General features: G+C 38.7%; 1 protein-coding gene across 3 annotated transcripts in view; it reads right to left on the bottom strand.

The window, feature by feature from the left end:
* Window positions 1-16,001, bottom strand: part of RBFOX1 (RNA binding fox-1 homolog 1) — an 868,680-nt gene that overhangs the window by 813,794 nt on the left and 38,885 nt on the right. The window lies entirely within an intron of this gene.

Genomic DNA, 16,001 nt, shown 5'->3' with positions numbered 1-16,001 from the left:
CTCCTCATAAGACTTGTTCTCCAGACCCCTCACCAGCTTCGTTGCCCTTCTCTGGACTCTCTCGAGCACCTCCATGTCCTTCTTGTAGCGAGGGGCCCAAAACTGAACACAGTACTCGAGGTGCGGCCTCACCAGAGCCGAGTACAGGGGGACAATCACTTCCCTAGCCCTGCTGGCCACACTGCTTCTTATGCAAGCCAGGATGCTGTTGGCCTTCTTGGCCACCTGGGTACACTGCTGGCTCATATTCAGCCGACTATCAACCAGTACTCCCAGGTCCTTCTCTGCCAGGCAGCTTTCCAGCCACTCATCTCCCAGCCTGTAGCTCTGCTTGGGGTTGTTGTGCCCCAGGTGCAGGACCCGGCACTTGGCCTTGTTGAACCTCATACAGTTGGCCTCAGCCCATCGCTCCAGCCTACTCAGATCCTCCTGCAGAGCCTTCCTACCCTCGAGCGGATCGACACACGCACCTAACTTGGTGTCGTCTGCAAACTTACTGAGGGTGCACTCGATCCCCTCATCCAGATCATCGATAAAGATATTAAAGAGAACTGGCCCCAGCACTGAGCCCTGCGGGATTCCACTAGTGACCGGCCTCCAACTGGATTTGGCTCCATTCACCACAACTCTTTGGGCCCGGCTATCCAGCCAGTTTTTAACCCAACAAAGCGTACGCCAGTCCAAGCCACGAGCAGCCAGTTTCTTGAGGAGAATGTTGTGGGAAACGGTGTCAAAAGCCTTACTGAAGTCAAGGTAGACCACATCCACAGCCTTTCCCTCATCCACCAAGCGCGTCACTTGGTCACAGAAGGAGATCAGGTTCGTCAAGCAGGACCTGCCTTTCATAAACCCATGCTGACTGGGCCTGATCGCCTGGTTGCCCTGCAAGTGCCACGTGATGACACTCAAGATAATCTGCTCCATGATTTAAAGAATTATATAGCTAGCTAAAAATTAAACCCTTTCTTCATGAAATTCAAAAATAAAGTTCTTTTGCTGTATGAATAGATCAAATAGAGACAATACATCCTGACCCACTGCACAATTTCTCTCAAGCCAACATGCCTGCAGAGGCTAGGTCAGAAAAACATTCTGCCCAGACAGTATTGCAGTGGGCTTATATTTTTTAATCAACACTCAGGAGAAAAGTCACCATGAAGATAAGGCTTTTTCCCTGAGCAGTAAGAATGCTGGTGAGTGACATCTGAGATGTTTCTAGAGGTCACATAAAAATTCCTTCCTTCTTTCCAGGTAGAGGTCTCTTTTTCACTTTTTTTCCACACTGATGATTAATACTTGGTTTATTATAAGTATAAAAATAGTTTTATTTCCTTTAATTTTTACTAGCCAGGCCATACCTCAGAAAGTTGCAATGCTGATTGTCTTCTCTGTTGTTGTTTTAACAGGTAAAGTTACTTTCTCACAGGAGAGTTACCACATACGAACTCCACACACAACACAGACCGCTAGGCCCCACATGAAGTGTCACACAGGCGACTAAGCTGTCTACCAAAACCACAACCCAACTCAGTCTGTTCTCCTGAGCCCTTATAAATCTGAGCCTCCTACTCTTCACATAGAGGGGCATGACTAGGACAAGACTGGGAGACATTACAAACAATGAGAACCGGGGATGTAAGGAAGCTCGGTAAGGCCTCTGAAGAAGAATGGCAGAAAACTGTAGTGGCAGGCAGGGTGGTGCTGGGCACGAAGCAGGCCCAGCAGAGAGCAGACAGCAACAGCAGGAGGACAAGTGCAGGACCCGAGCTTGTTCTCCAGATGCTGACAACATAGTCAACCCTCTGACAAGGAAATATTTGCAGAAGGTATATTTTTTTTCCAGTCACTTGCCATTCCAAAAGGTGTTAACTAACCAAATGGGACAGAATCTATCTTCTAATTAAGGTTTCTCCCTTTGACTGGTATCTAACCACATAACTCTAAAGTTATTACGTTTACAAACAAAAGGAGTTTTATTATTTTTTTTTTTTTTTTACAACTACTAAAATCAATGTGTTTGCTTCCATCCAAGTAGCACAACTGTGAGAGCAGAGAAAAATCAGCTTCAAGCAATTATTTGCATTCATAAATCTTTCTTTGAATCGCATTAACCTTCCCCCAGCTTCACAGAATAGGCAGACTGTGTTGCAGAAGAGTAACGGAGATCAACACCAAGACTTGATTTTGTTTACTTCAGATAAACTGCATTTGATGTAATCACTTTTCAAACATTTTACTAAATTGCATTTGGTTTTATTTTCACTTACTGAATCACTCACTTGTATATCTCAAATGCAGTTCAGTTTTGCTACCACATTACTATGAAGATATTACTTTAGTCTAAAATTGCACATGGCTATTCATCAAAATAATTCAAGCCAGCAAACTACACAATGCTAACTCAGAATATATATGATTTGCTTTGACTAACAACCACTAGTTCTCTGTAATTTGCTGTGGTAAATACCTGATGGATACCCAGAATTCTTTTGCCAACGTTGAACTAAATTTTTAATAGGCCTCTGAGGCTTACCTTTTTATTGTTGGGATTTCTACAAAATAATAGAAAACCTGAAAGTAATAAAAATATCTGGAAAGCAGTCATTTTCTCCACTCTTCCCCCACCTAAAACAATAATTCTTTCTACAATATAATGGGAAAGCATCCAGCAGTTACACCAGCTTTTCCCAAGATAGAAGCTGACATTACACCTCCCAGTCTAGTGCTGATGTGCATAAAACTAGTACAATGAGCCTTGACATTTGTCATTGTACTTAGCTACAAATGCATTACAAGAAATTACAAGGGATGCTATCAGAAAATTGCAAAACCAAAGAGTGTTTCACTTAGTTACTGTAATTCTTCAATGCTGTTCCAATCTTGTGCAAATTAGAAGCCACTTACAGCTCTGAAAACTGACAGGAAACTGAATGAGGTTTTCATTATACTTTTAATAGTCTTACTGGGTTATTTCCCTTTTAAAAGATTGTTGTTGGATAACTATATAGCCTCTCTCTATATTCATGCCAGGTACAAGTACCAACCAAGATACTTCATTTAACTTCTAGAACAAAAAGCCCCACCAAATTCCATACTACAGGAGTAAAATACCAGTAACAACAACAAAATCCATAGGAAACTAGGAAGGAGGTTTGATTTACATTGCACCAATACTGTGAATTTATGGGTAAAAGAAAAACAAGTGTTTAGTCCCGTTTTGCATTTATAACACTTTTTTAAAAAAACAATTTATGAACACTAAGGAAGCTTCCTATTAGTTCCTGTAACATGTGTTCATTAACACTGACTCCAAAATGTCTTTACTAAACTGCCTCCAGTGCAGTGCAGTTAACACTCATACCACTTAAACCACCTAAGGTTTAAGGTAATGGAAACTTTAAAGACCTGGCAAGTATTGGACGAGGCTATGACACTCACCTAACATTATCCCATAAAGCTGAGAAGTGTTAGTATGGGCATCCACATAAGAGATCATGAAGCACGATTAAGAGATGCCAGCGTTTCCAGTGTTACACACCTCTGAGTTGCATTATCTTTCCACTTGAACTCCAGCTTTGTTAGTGAGGGTGCTGAGGCAAACAGCTGACTGACATACTGCTGAACGTGAACAGCAGCCCGAACACATCTATAAACACTGGGCAGTGGGTTGCATCCCGCGGAGCTCTTCGCACCTTGCACCCACCTTCACCCCCACTCTGCATATGCTTGGCCAGTAATCAGGCACAGAGGCATTCCCAGTTGGTGTTACGCTCAGGCCATTCCATCCCATGCTGTCCCCCCAGCCTCCTGTCCCCTCCTGACCCCTCCCCAGAGTCAGCCAGCAGTCACGGAAAAGAGGCATGCATGGCTGTCAATCTGACCACCATGACAAGGACCAGCCCACTGATTTCCTCTGTGCAATCATCTTAGTTACACGCCACATGTTAAAGCTGTATAGAGATTCCTTGGGTGGGAAGGTGCAACAGAATTTGGACTCCAGGAGCATGTGAATTTCTGAAGGAAATGCAAACAACCAAGACAAGCCAAAAATAACAGGGTGAAGCTCACTGAGCAGGAAAGTAATCTCTCCATAATACAGCATCTTAGGAAATCAGTTAATACTGTGATCATCCACTACCATAGCAGCTATGTTTCTGCCAATTGTAAGAATATTAAAGCTATTCTACCTTTAGTCAACATGTCAACATCCAAGTCTCTGGTTTTACTGAAACAGAGAAAGCAAATTTCCCAACATTTCTTGGAAGAAGCCAACACATTTCCACTGTCCAAGCATCTTCTCCACATATACATGCACCTACACAAAACAAGCATCCCTCTGGAGTCATAAACTACACAACTTTAAATTTAAACCCCTGCATTCTCTTCAATCAGGCCCATCTAAGATGTCTGGGATCTAAGCTGTGGGAAGGCATGGTTTCAATTTAAAAACCTGAGATCCCGCACATTAATCAATCTCACCTCTCCTAACTCACCAGTCCATCTCTACAACTCACACTTGGCATATGTTCCCTTCGGCACCACCACCTGACACTGTAAATTAGTCATCAGGTGCTGACTAGGATTATGGGAGCTGCTGACTAGGATTATGTGAGACTTTAGGTAGGAGTTAACGGTCTTTAGAGGCTCAAGAACTGAAAATTCCTTCCTACCACCTCTCCAGTCCTGCGTGTTTCCCATTAAGAACTAGCTTTGGGTAAAGAAAATCAGTGTATGAAAAATCCTGGATCAAGTTTTCCCTTTGGACAATAGTCAACAACTAATGCTGCCCTACACCATGTGTCCACAGCTATTGAAATTTCACTAATGCAAGATCACGTTATCATTTACAGATACGCCTTTATTCCTCTTGTTGTTTAAGCACATAATTATTCTGAGTAGACCAAAAAGCATGTAAATGAATTTCAGACATTGCAAGCTGGTGCTGAATACTTTAAGTTTGCCTGTACTGTTTTAAATGAGCAAATTAGCATAGCATCATCATCTGTCCTCTGTTGCACCATCCATTGCTCTAGGAAACTGACCTATGATGCAAAACAGAAAAGGCAAAGAATCTGTACTGCGTAAAGAAACTCAGACCACATCCAGTAAGTGGAAACCCAGATACGTTACCTAGTGGATAAGATCTTTGAGGGTTTAGTCCTGCATCCCAGAAATAAAAGGAAATGGTACAATTACTTCCACACTGTACATGGCATTTTACAGGTAATTCAGGTACACTTAGCCCTTGCATTGGCATTTTTATTCAACTGAAACAGCTTGTGTGACCCAATAACCTGGGATTTTAGTTCTGTGATGCTCATGACAGCAGAAATTGAGAGCTCTTTGCTTAAATCCATGATAAGCCATTAAATTTAGTAACATTTCAAGTTGCAGTAAAATAAACTTGATGAACACTGTCTGAAGCTAGAAGTGGTTTGATACTTATTGTTATGGAAAACAAGATCTCAACAGCGCTCGTATGTCAAAAGTATGAAACAAAGCCCTTGCCAAAGACGTTCATTACAGAATTATTCAGCTAAGTTTCTATCTGCAGTGAGATGGCAGGAGTTAAGATTTCAGACAACACAGGATATTTATTCTGTTTCTGTTAAACAATCGTTGCTAGCATTCACATATTTCTTATCTGATCATTAACCACTGACATAATTAATATGCACTCATAGAAGCCCCAGAACAGCTAGAACATAATCACCTATAGATTTGATTCATGGAAGTGCCTTTTTGAAATAACTAAGACACATTAGATTCCTTGCAGTGTCTTGGATACAGAAGCAGCAAAAAGCAAGTTGGGAGTTACCAACTGTGGAGGGGTACTAATTAACAACTCAATTAAAAAAGGCAAATTAAACTTTATGGTTCGTTATCCTTCACTGCTTAATAAATTGTTCTGCTAAGCAAACGATTAAGAGTGATTACTCCAGAAAACTGAAATAGTAGCTGTTATTCAATTTATTAAAAAACAATAAAATAAAACCCTTTGCGTTTTAAAAAGGTCCAGTACATACTGATTGCAGGAGTTTATTCTAACTGAAAAATCAGTAGCCTAAGTGTGCTATAGAATATTTTGTTCTACGTAATTTTCTCTCTCATATTTTATATCAAAAACTACACTCCATTCTTGTGATGGAAGAAGTCATAATTGATTTTTTAAATATTCACATTTTTAAAAAACATATCACCAGTTTTATGGCTTGCCAGAATGAATTCAGTTCTTAACATCAAATGTCTTCAGAGACTGGCATATTCAGAACTTTTGGAATTGTTTGAAAGTTTTGATGCTTCGGATACCGACAGACCAATATTACACTAACAGTTTATTCACAGAGGATGTTTTGACAAGCTGCTGAAGAGACTACAGTACAATACCTCTCTCTCCATTCAACATGACAATCTATCCCCTTCCTTGGTCTTCATACTCTAAAAGCATTGCCCTTAACAAGGGTTGTGGATTTTTCAAAAACTCGGATTCAGCAAAATACATTACAGATACATTAAGAACCCAAACCCTTCTTACTGATATTTCATGTTCTCTTTCACATGAATGTCAATTAACAGACTAGAATATTTAGGTGCATGTACCAGAGACTTATCCTGCAACAGTTTATGGTGAGAATTATCTGAATCCCGTGCTATGTAACACTGAAATTGCTACTGTACTATACTAATAAAATCAAACTTTCTGATCAGTTAGAAGCTATTGGAAAGATGGTCTTCTGCTCCTAATTAAAAAAATACTCTTTTTTAAAATGGACTAATTTTCTTCACAGAAAATACCAAACTGTACTTTAATGAAATAATAAAAGAACTCAATTGAAAAACTGTGCATATCATTCATGAAAGAGGAGTTTCTCATTCACCATGGAAAAATTTTAAATGGACCTGAACAGCAGATATTCTAACCAAAAAAATTCTACTCATGGAATATCAAGCTACTCAATTTTACTTACCCAATTTATACAGTATCCCATTATTTTTTGAATGAACATTTTAAACTTTCTGAGCATTTTCAATGACTGCAGAGAGACTTACTCAGCAGAAAACAGACATGAATTTCTGCATGAAAGCAGATTATTTAGCAAGACAAGCAACTTATCTGCAAAACCATGGAAACAAATTAAAGTGCACTGCTGACAAAGAGATAAGTCACATAAAAATTCTGAGCTTGTGATTACCAACTGGAAATAATGAAAAGCAATCTTATTATGAAGTTTTATTTTCGATGCATCCCCCCCTCTCCCCCCGCTTATTATTAACATGTTTTGATCGCATTCTCACTGGCAATGTGATGCATCTTCGGCAATGCCCCCAGCAAAGCCTACTCTTAAAAGATCTAAAGTGAAATTTTAATATCTAATATATACAGCTTTCGTGACACGATGACATGCTCATAATGAAAACATACTGTAGAACTCCACAAGCTTTCACTCCCTTATTTTAAAAATCTATCTCCACAAGATCTACTCCCTTCCAAATCTAACATCCTTATTGAATGAAACAGTCCACTTCCATAGAATAGAGAAGTAAATATTTATATAGATTACAGTCTATATAAACCAGACTTGCATGCAAACAACGAACAGTTTTCAACGAACTAGTAGATATGGAAAATTTTTGGCCATGCAGAGTCATCTTTGGGTCTGAAACAAAAGTGGTTTTGAAAAACAAATAGAATTTGAGAGTAAGGAAAACACCAAAACCAACCGTATCGACAGATGAGGGAAATGGTTGAGAAAGTTAGAAGGAAAGGAAGGAAGGAGGTAACAATACAAACCATTGTGGAGTGAGGGAGATAGTCACATAGTTTATAATCAAGTACCAATCTTGCCTTTTCTATGTCTCTAGCACACCATACAATCACTAACAATGCTTGTGAGGATATACCCCTCTTACGACAGTATAAAGCAACATTTCCAAGTGCTGACAATTCCAGTTCTGCTGTCTTCATGGGAATTTTATTAATTGTGGGGTTTCAGCATAAAAAAAAATATATAAAAATACTGCCTCTCTAAGAAGTAATAAATGAAATCTCAGTCAAGTGAAGAGAGCTAATCCTGCGTTCCTCATGGTGTTGAAATGGTACCAAGCACTCTTGGAAGAATGGCAGCAGAAGGCCCTGCAATATCCAGCACCACATTCACACACAATGCTGATTCAGCAGCTCTCGCCATGCAAAAGGAAAAACTATTAATAAAAATGAATTCCTAAGAAACTTCCACTGATACACTTAAAATCAGCTGCTTTACTTCATTATTTCATTATAATGTGATGTCTGAAATGACTTTTTATGCATTTCTCTGTAAACGCTACATGAAGCAAGTTTTTAATTTTTCCAAAGCCTCCTTTATTTTAAGGGAAGAGGATCAGATAGGAAGACATCTTATTCAGGTGGTGTTGATAGCATCGCCGTCCTCTCAAATGGAGTAACAAAAACACATTAACATTAAAAAACAGGCAGACATATAGCAATTGATTTCCCTGCCATTGCAGGAAAAGAAACATCTTTAAATTAATATTGATTGTTCAGTATGAAATATCATACTCATCTAATATACATGATGAATTCATTACTGGGAGAGTCAAGTAAGATAAAATGAGAAATACTCAAGGATGTAACTAGTTTTATTCCTCATACAGTAAAGATATGGAAATATTGATTACCTTTTCAATTGAATACTCAAGTAAAATAAAATCTCACCAAAAGTCATTATCAATTTCAGCTTAATGCTTACAGATCTCCAATGGGAATTTAGTTAAGCATGAACAAATACAAAGATATGAAAATGCCATGATAAAACAGAAGTGCAAGGGATTATTTTTACACTGAACTTCAGGCAGGATTTAAAAGTTAGTGTGAAAGACAGCCCCAAGTATTTCTGCTCAGGTAACCTGGGGTATTGATTGTCAACAATAGACTAAAAAATCCAATGGCAAAGCAGATTTCAAAAAGATGAAACAAGATTTACTGTAACTTGATAAACTAAACCAAGCCCAAGCAAAGAAATTTTTGCATCAGGAAGGCCCATATAATTCCATATTACCACCTGTTTAATGATTCTATTGTGGAAGTTTTACTTTATCATAATAAATACTCATTATGGTTAAGAATTTTATTGATGTATTTGTGTCTTTTCCTCCCTACTACCTTCCAAAACAGATAACATAGTGCCACTCAAAGGTAATTTATTTTAAAAACCCATGAAAAGAACATTTGTTAACCTCTGAATACCTCATAAATAGCAAAATACAACTCTTTGCTAGTTTTTGGGTTGCAGATTTCAACTGCTAAGAATAAGATGTAAAGTTCATCTGGATCCTCACATGTCCCCCATTATTTTTACAGGTATAATTACTATCATCTGTCTCAAGTCAAAAAATCCAAATAAGAGAATGACACAGACTTTATGGATAAAAGTAGCATCTCCTTTAGTCAAGCTCACAGACTTGCAGCAAGAAGAAACACTCTTTGGATGCACGTGCCATTCCTCTGGACTTCAAGGGGGAAAAAAAAAGTTGAACCGTCTGTCTTATCTAGCTGCTTTGCTCATGTCAAAGCACGCAAGTTAGAGGGATGACTTTGAAATTACAGAAGAGTTCCTAAAATATCTATTATCTACTTCAAAGAAGAATTAATTCAGGAAAGCCTTATTGCTAGGTTTATATAAGAAGTCAGACTTGATCTCAAAGGTTCAGCTCAGCTTCAGTCATTATGCAATTTCCCAAGTTCCTGTCAAGGCAAATTGCTATTTTTTTTTTCTTTCAAACCAACTGCATCTCTTATGAAGTTTCAAGAATTGTCAAGCCCAAACACTTTACACCATAGATGAATTAACAGAACCTGGACTGGAATAAATACAAACCAGATTTTAAAATGTTCATGTTAACAAGATGGCAAGATTCAGTGAGCTTAAATGCCTTATTTGTTTCATTCACTTAAATGGTAGTCCATCTAACTGCTTTTCTTTATTGCTCAGGTACCAAACTGCATATAAGCTGCAACCTGTGTACGGGAAGCACAATCCTGCAAAGACAGCAGCCGAGGGGCCAGGGGCTTTCCATGTAACAGAGAGAGCAGAACACCAGCACCATAACTCCCCAACGTTAGCATAGTATTTCTATGGGTTTAAGGCAGCAAGATTTGAGCTAAGTACTACTATTAAATACAGCAAAATGGTTTTCAAACTCAGAATGAGGCTTGTGTTTCCAAAAACTGAAGGTCACTTAGCTATTATTTATTACTTTATATCACATTGATTTATATGAGGAGAAAGTGGAAGATAGACAAGTTTCCAGCCATCAGGACATTATCCTTGAAGTTACATTAACATGGCTTATTTAGTGCTGCTCAAGTGGTTTCAGTGATTTACAGCATAATCTTCTCGGAGTACTGTTCCATTCTGTTTCCAAAGGGACCAAAACAGCAAGTCAACTGCACTATCCTGCCTAGATAAGCAATCTTACACCACCTGAATGTAGAATGGTGGACTGTTTCCTTGCTTAGGCAAAAGATTATTTTCAGATGTATTCTGAAAGTTATTTAAATGAATCAAAATATTTGGCAAGTTATTTTTTTTGATCTGTCTGCTTCCAATCAGGCTTTTATATAAGACATACTGGGAGATGCTTAAAAGAGAAAATATTTTAGTATTGATATCAAAGAAAATATTAAATCTTTCTAAGCAGAGAAATTACCTACTGACCTAGAAGAACACTATTTTGTATTGCAGAAAGTCTGTTCACTTTTCCAGTCTGTCTTCCCTAACCTATGTACAAGCGATATGCCTACTTAGAAACACCACCACCTCCAAAATGCACAAATACCTGTGAACAGTATGTGCAATCAACAAACATCAATGGTAACAGGAGGAGAGAAGATGGACTTAATATCAAGCCGACTTATTAGCTTGGTTGCCCTATACATTTTACCTTCATTAACTTCCAGACTTGCCCTCTTTTACAGGGTTTACAGCCTGAACAGTTTTTTTGTACAGTTTACAGCCTGAAGCTAACTAACGAACGTCTGGATGAGAAGTGTCATGGGAATTCCCATGACAAAACAGGATGGTTTTCAAAATTTAATCCATTCCTCACACTGAATGCCTCACGGTGCAAGCAACACTCTCAAATTTATGATTAAAAAGAAAAAAAAAATCACTCATGCAAAACTAGGAGATTGGATAATAAAGATATCTTCCTTATTTTTAGGTTCCTGGAGCTTTTTCAAAGTAGATTAAGTAATCTGCCTTTGAAAGCTGAGCAAGTACATATGCTCCAGAAATAGTCCAATTTACTCAGCCCTTATGCTTAGCTGTTCACGCTATCACAAGCTAGTTATGAACTTTTTTGGTACTGTTGCCTTAATTTTATCAATTTAAACTCAACAGCACCCAGTTTGTTTTGCAGTTTACACAAAACTATTGCTACAATGATGTCAAGATCCAAAAGCCTTCAGCCTCCATACTTCCTCACCACTGAAATGCTAGTTTTGGTCTGTGGTGACACCAAATCCTCAGAATTTCTCTACCCACTGAAAACGGGGAAAGTCTTTTACCTATTTATTTATTATTACTCATTACTTCCATACACCATGAGGGCTAGGAGATGACTCAAATATCAGCTACTGCAAGGCACCCTGAACGATGATACTGAATCACACCAGACAGAAAAGGTTTCTTGACTATTTTAAATTATAGTTCAGTTTCCCAGATCTGCTGAGAAAAAAAAAAAAAGGCAGCTATTTTTCCTCCCTTTTGTAAGATTGCCATGCTTTGATAGACTTCTCTCTCATGATCCCACAGCACTTCTTGCACATTTTTTTTTTTAGAGAACTTTATACCTGCATTAAAGAACACGCGACAGCAAGCAAATGCTATGCTTCCTTGTTAGATCTTTTGCCTTTCATATCCATCTCATATTTACATTGCAAATGCATCTTTGAGATGAGAAAGTCATTTAACTCACACAAGCTCAATGAATTTGATGTAACCCAGCACAGACTTCCTGCAAATAGCTATGCTCCCAACTCAAAAGCCTCTTGCTCTGTTTTTCTAGGATAATTATATTTCCCATTTAATTGTGTTTTTATCTTAAAACAACCAAAAATGCATTATGCAAATCACTCCTTTCAAGAATTCACTTTGTGAAACTAAAATAAATTTGAAGGTTTATTGCCTTGCAGATTTCTTCACTGTAGCCCTTTAAGTTACAGGACACAAATCTCACTAAACAAGGCAACACGAGAAGAGAAGCAGAGACAAGCTTCTGTAATCCAGTGTGAAAACCAAAGTGGGTATGATGCCATATCTCAGAAAGCCTGCCGCTGGGAAACAAGTCTTCTGTAATTTGAAGGGAGCTCCTGAAAGGTGCCAGGGCTACGTACCACTAGTGCATCAAACAGACGAGGTGCTCGCTGCCTCCTCTGCCGGCTGCCCAAAAGCCGCAGCCCACCATGCTGTGGCAGAGCCAGCACACTCCAGCAAGGAAGGTGCTCAGCAGCTGCTGCAGACATGCACACCGACTTTCCAAAAGCAGTCCACCCGTTCTTAAGCTGCTCTCAGAAATGTTGAGATCTAGACTGCATTCTGAACAGCTATACTGGCTGCAATTTCCCATGTAATTTCCACCTCAGCTTGTCCTTAGGTTTGAGGTCTGGGCTCATCCCGCCTGTGTGCAGATTCTCCTGCTCACAGTCTGTCTTACCTTCAGATTCTTCCTATCTTAACTAGTTCTGCAGTATATAAAAAGCTTCTTGACTGTGATAAAGTTTGTGTCCCCATGGATCACTCCATGTTCCTCTCAAGTCCCTCGGGCTTTGTGAGCTCTGCAAGGAACTGACCTCGTTCTGCCCTGTGGGTACTTCCACAACCCCAATCCCACCAGAAATAGCACAGAAAACACAACTCAGCTACAGGACAGCCACCTCGGTCTTCCGCTGCATCCTGCCTCAGTGACAGTCACTAACACGGGCACTGTCCCCAGCCTGCGGGGATGGGACCTGCAGACCTCTGAGCAAGACACTCCCCAGTTGAGCAGATGGAGCAACATGGCTTTGGGGGATCCTGCAGAGCAGTTAGACGCTGAGGTGCACGCTGCAGACCTAAGTGAAAACCAGTTAACAACTTCCTCCTGGAGGAAGATAATGAAAAATTATTTCCTGGAGGAAATAATGAAAAACGCAAGGTAATGAAAAATGGATATCACTGCTCCACAGCAGTACAAGAGTATACAACAATTATCCATATATAAGCATATTACTAAATTCTCTCAATTTCGTAATTGAGAGAATCCTCTCTTCATCCCAGAGGCCTCCATGGAAATTTTCAATACAGCATCATATACTGTATTTAATATATCAAATTTATCAATTCTTTTTATTATTTACCCTTTATATCAATTACTTGTAAAGCATCGAATTTTCTACAGAACTAACTTTAAACATATGCGTTTTCTACATCTGGCTCTGTGCTGTGACTTCAAATAACAAGGAGAATGAATTATTTTTGGCTGACCCTCACCCCGTGTTTCATTTATGATCACTATAAAGAAGTGACCTCTGCTCTGCCAACAGCCGACGTCAGCTTCTGTCTCCTGCTGGTTACATTCTCAAAGGAAAACACTTACAAGAGACCACGTACTTACTCTTTGCTGCCTACAGCTGGATGCAGAAGAAAGATTTAAAGAACTGGAAATTCACCTCCTTTGACCGCTCACGAACCACACCAGCATACTACCTCCAGAACAAAGCCCCCCCTCTCACTACACAAGGCTGTCAGCGTACTAATTGCAATGCTATGGATTTGATGTGTCCTGCCACTCAACCAGATGTACCACTGGGGCCCCACTGGTAAGCTGTTTGAAGCTTTTTCAAAAGGGAATTTTTTTTTGCATTACATGCTCATAGCACACTTCCCAGAGAGTTAGAAACAATAAATGCTTGTTAAAAGCAAGGCGATGATGGCTGTGATTTAAAAATCTAAGTAACTCTATCAAATAAGAATTTATTATTTTAAGTCTTGAACCATACTTGTGTGGATTGTTAAGGCAAAAACATTGAAAGTGCTGGTGACTGAGGATTGGTCATTTACCAATACAAGAGGCTAAAGACAAAGCATACCTGTAAATAACTAACAGCCACTAATCACTTTTTCCTTCAGTAGTATTCAGTAGCTTAAACACAGGCTCTTAACCAGTTTATAACTTACATATTTTCCATTATCACTTCAGAAAATAAACATTACTGTGAAAAGCCCTGAGAATCACTATTATGGCTTTGATCCTTACTATATTTTACCTCTGCTAATCCCCTAATTTGGATACTTCCTCCTATTTTTGAGGAAAACAGAATAAGCACAGAGCACTTTTTTTCCAACTAGAAAACTTATAAAATTTAGATCCTTCACATATTTCAGTATTCCTCTCTGAATATCCTGTAGAGACAGCACAATGACAGATGAGAAACTATTTAACTGTTGCCTCCTGTGAAAAGCTGACTAATGTGGACAGTATCAAAGTTAATTTGAGTTAATAAGAGATTCTGTGCTCATTCATCTCCATTTTCTATTGTAAGAGGAAGTTTCCATAAAATGATTATTTCATTTCAATGGCAACACTTTCTTTTGTGTCTTACTCAGCTGTCATCTCTTCATCTCTATGATTCACAGCTCTGAAAGCTGATACATCAAAGGAATGGGAATTAAGAACACAGAGATTAGACTCTCAACAGTAAAAGAATTGGTTTCCCATCAGTTAATTTTTTTAGTGCATGTTTTTATAACAACAAACAAACAGGAAAAAAGAGAACAAGAAATTGATCAGCTTCAAAGTATCAACAAGCCTTTGCCCACACCAAAGACATTTGCTTTTTGCTGCGCGCTAAGGAAGCCGTTGGCTTCTCAAACAACCACTGTGCGTAAGCCAATACCAATACCACCGCTGTTTTCTTATACTTTCAGGGCGATAGCCTCACAGTTACATTTTCTGAGAACAAAATTACAGTTGTACACTAACGTGGGGTGAAGTCTGTTGCACTCTTACACTGATGATTAAGAAACGTAATTTCAAGGCGAACAGCTTTAGAAATATACATACTGGAAGTAACAACGGAAAGACTGCAAGTTGAACTCAAATTTTTACCAATCTGAAACAGAAACAATAAAGTACAGCGGGCCACCATTCATTAACCAGACTACTTCAGCAGAGCAAAAACATCCTTTTGGCAAACCCTCTAGCTACAAGGAAGAAATTAATCCTGATCTGAGCAGCCAGTATTTCATGGTTTATGTGCTACAAGTAAATTATTGTGTGCTGCCATGGAAGGTTTTGCACATCACAAAATACACAAAACATTTCATAACCCTTCACAACCATTTACCACCTCCATCCCATATAGTTTGTATTATTGTTCAACTTGTATTTGGTCTTGTTTCCCACACTGAAGAACCCAGATCCTGCAACCAGCAGGACACATATGATGTCCCTCATCTCTCAGCAGTATGGTTCAATGGGTAGTGCAGAAGTGTCCTATAAGCCTAGAGCTGCCTTTTGGTTCAAAATTATAGTTGCTAAGAAAGTATTAAAAAAGATTAAGTATCAGTTAGCAGAAATAAGCCTTGCTTTTCATTAAAATGCATTTCATTGTAATGCTATTAAAACTCTCCAGAGCAGGGTTAATACGAGATTTCATGGAAGTAGGTAATTAAGAGGTCAGCAATATTCTTGAACACTTACATTGTTTTTTATAGGGATATTCTTTTTTAAGAAAGAATATATCACCCCATGTTAATGGTAAACTCATTAAAATTGAAGATAACCATTTTTGAAAAAATAATCTTGTTCATTTTTTTCTTTGCTTAGCTAGATAACATCAGTGGATCGTTGCTCAAATACAACAGTCCCTCTGAAATTACGGACGAGATCACCATGCTCGAACACTGAAATCATAATGGTAAAGCAGTACATAGAAAATAAAATGGCAAATTGCACAT

Source organism: Anser brachyrhynchus (assembly GCF_964034855.1).
Source record: "Anser brachyrhynchus genome assembly, chromosome: 15".
Classification (NCBI taxonomy): domain Eukaryota; kingdom Metazoa; phylum Chordata; class Aves; order Anseriformes; family Anatidae; genus Anser; species Anser brachyrhynchus.
Note: the sequence above shows the minus strand (reverse complement) of the source record. Positions and strands in the feature narration are given on the sequence as shown.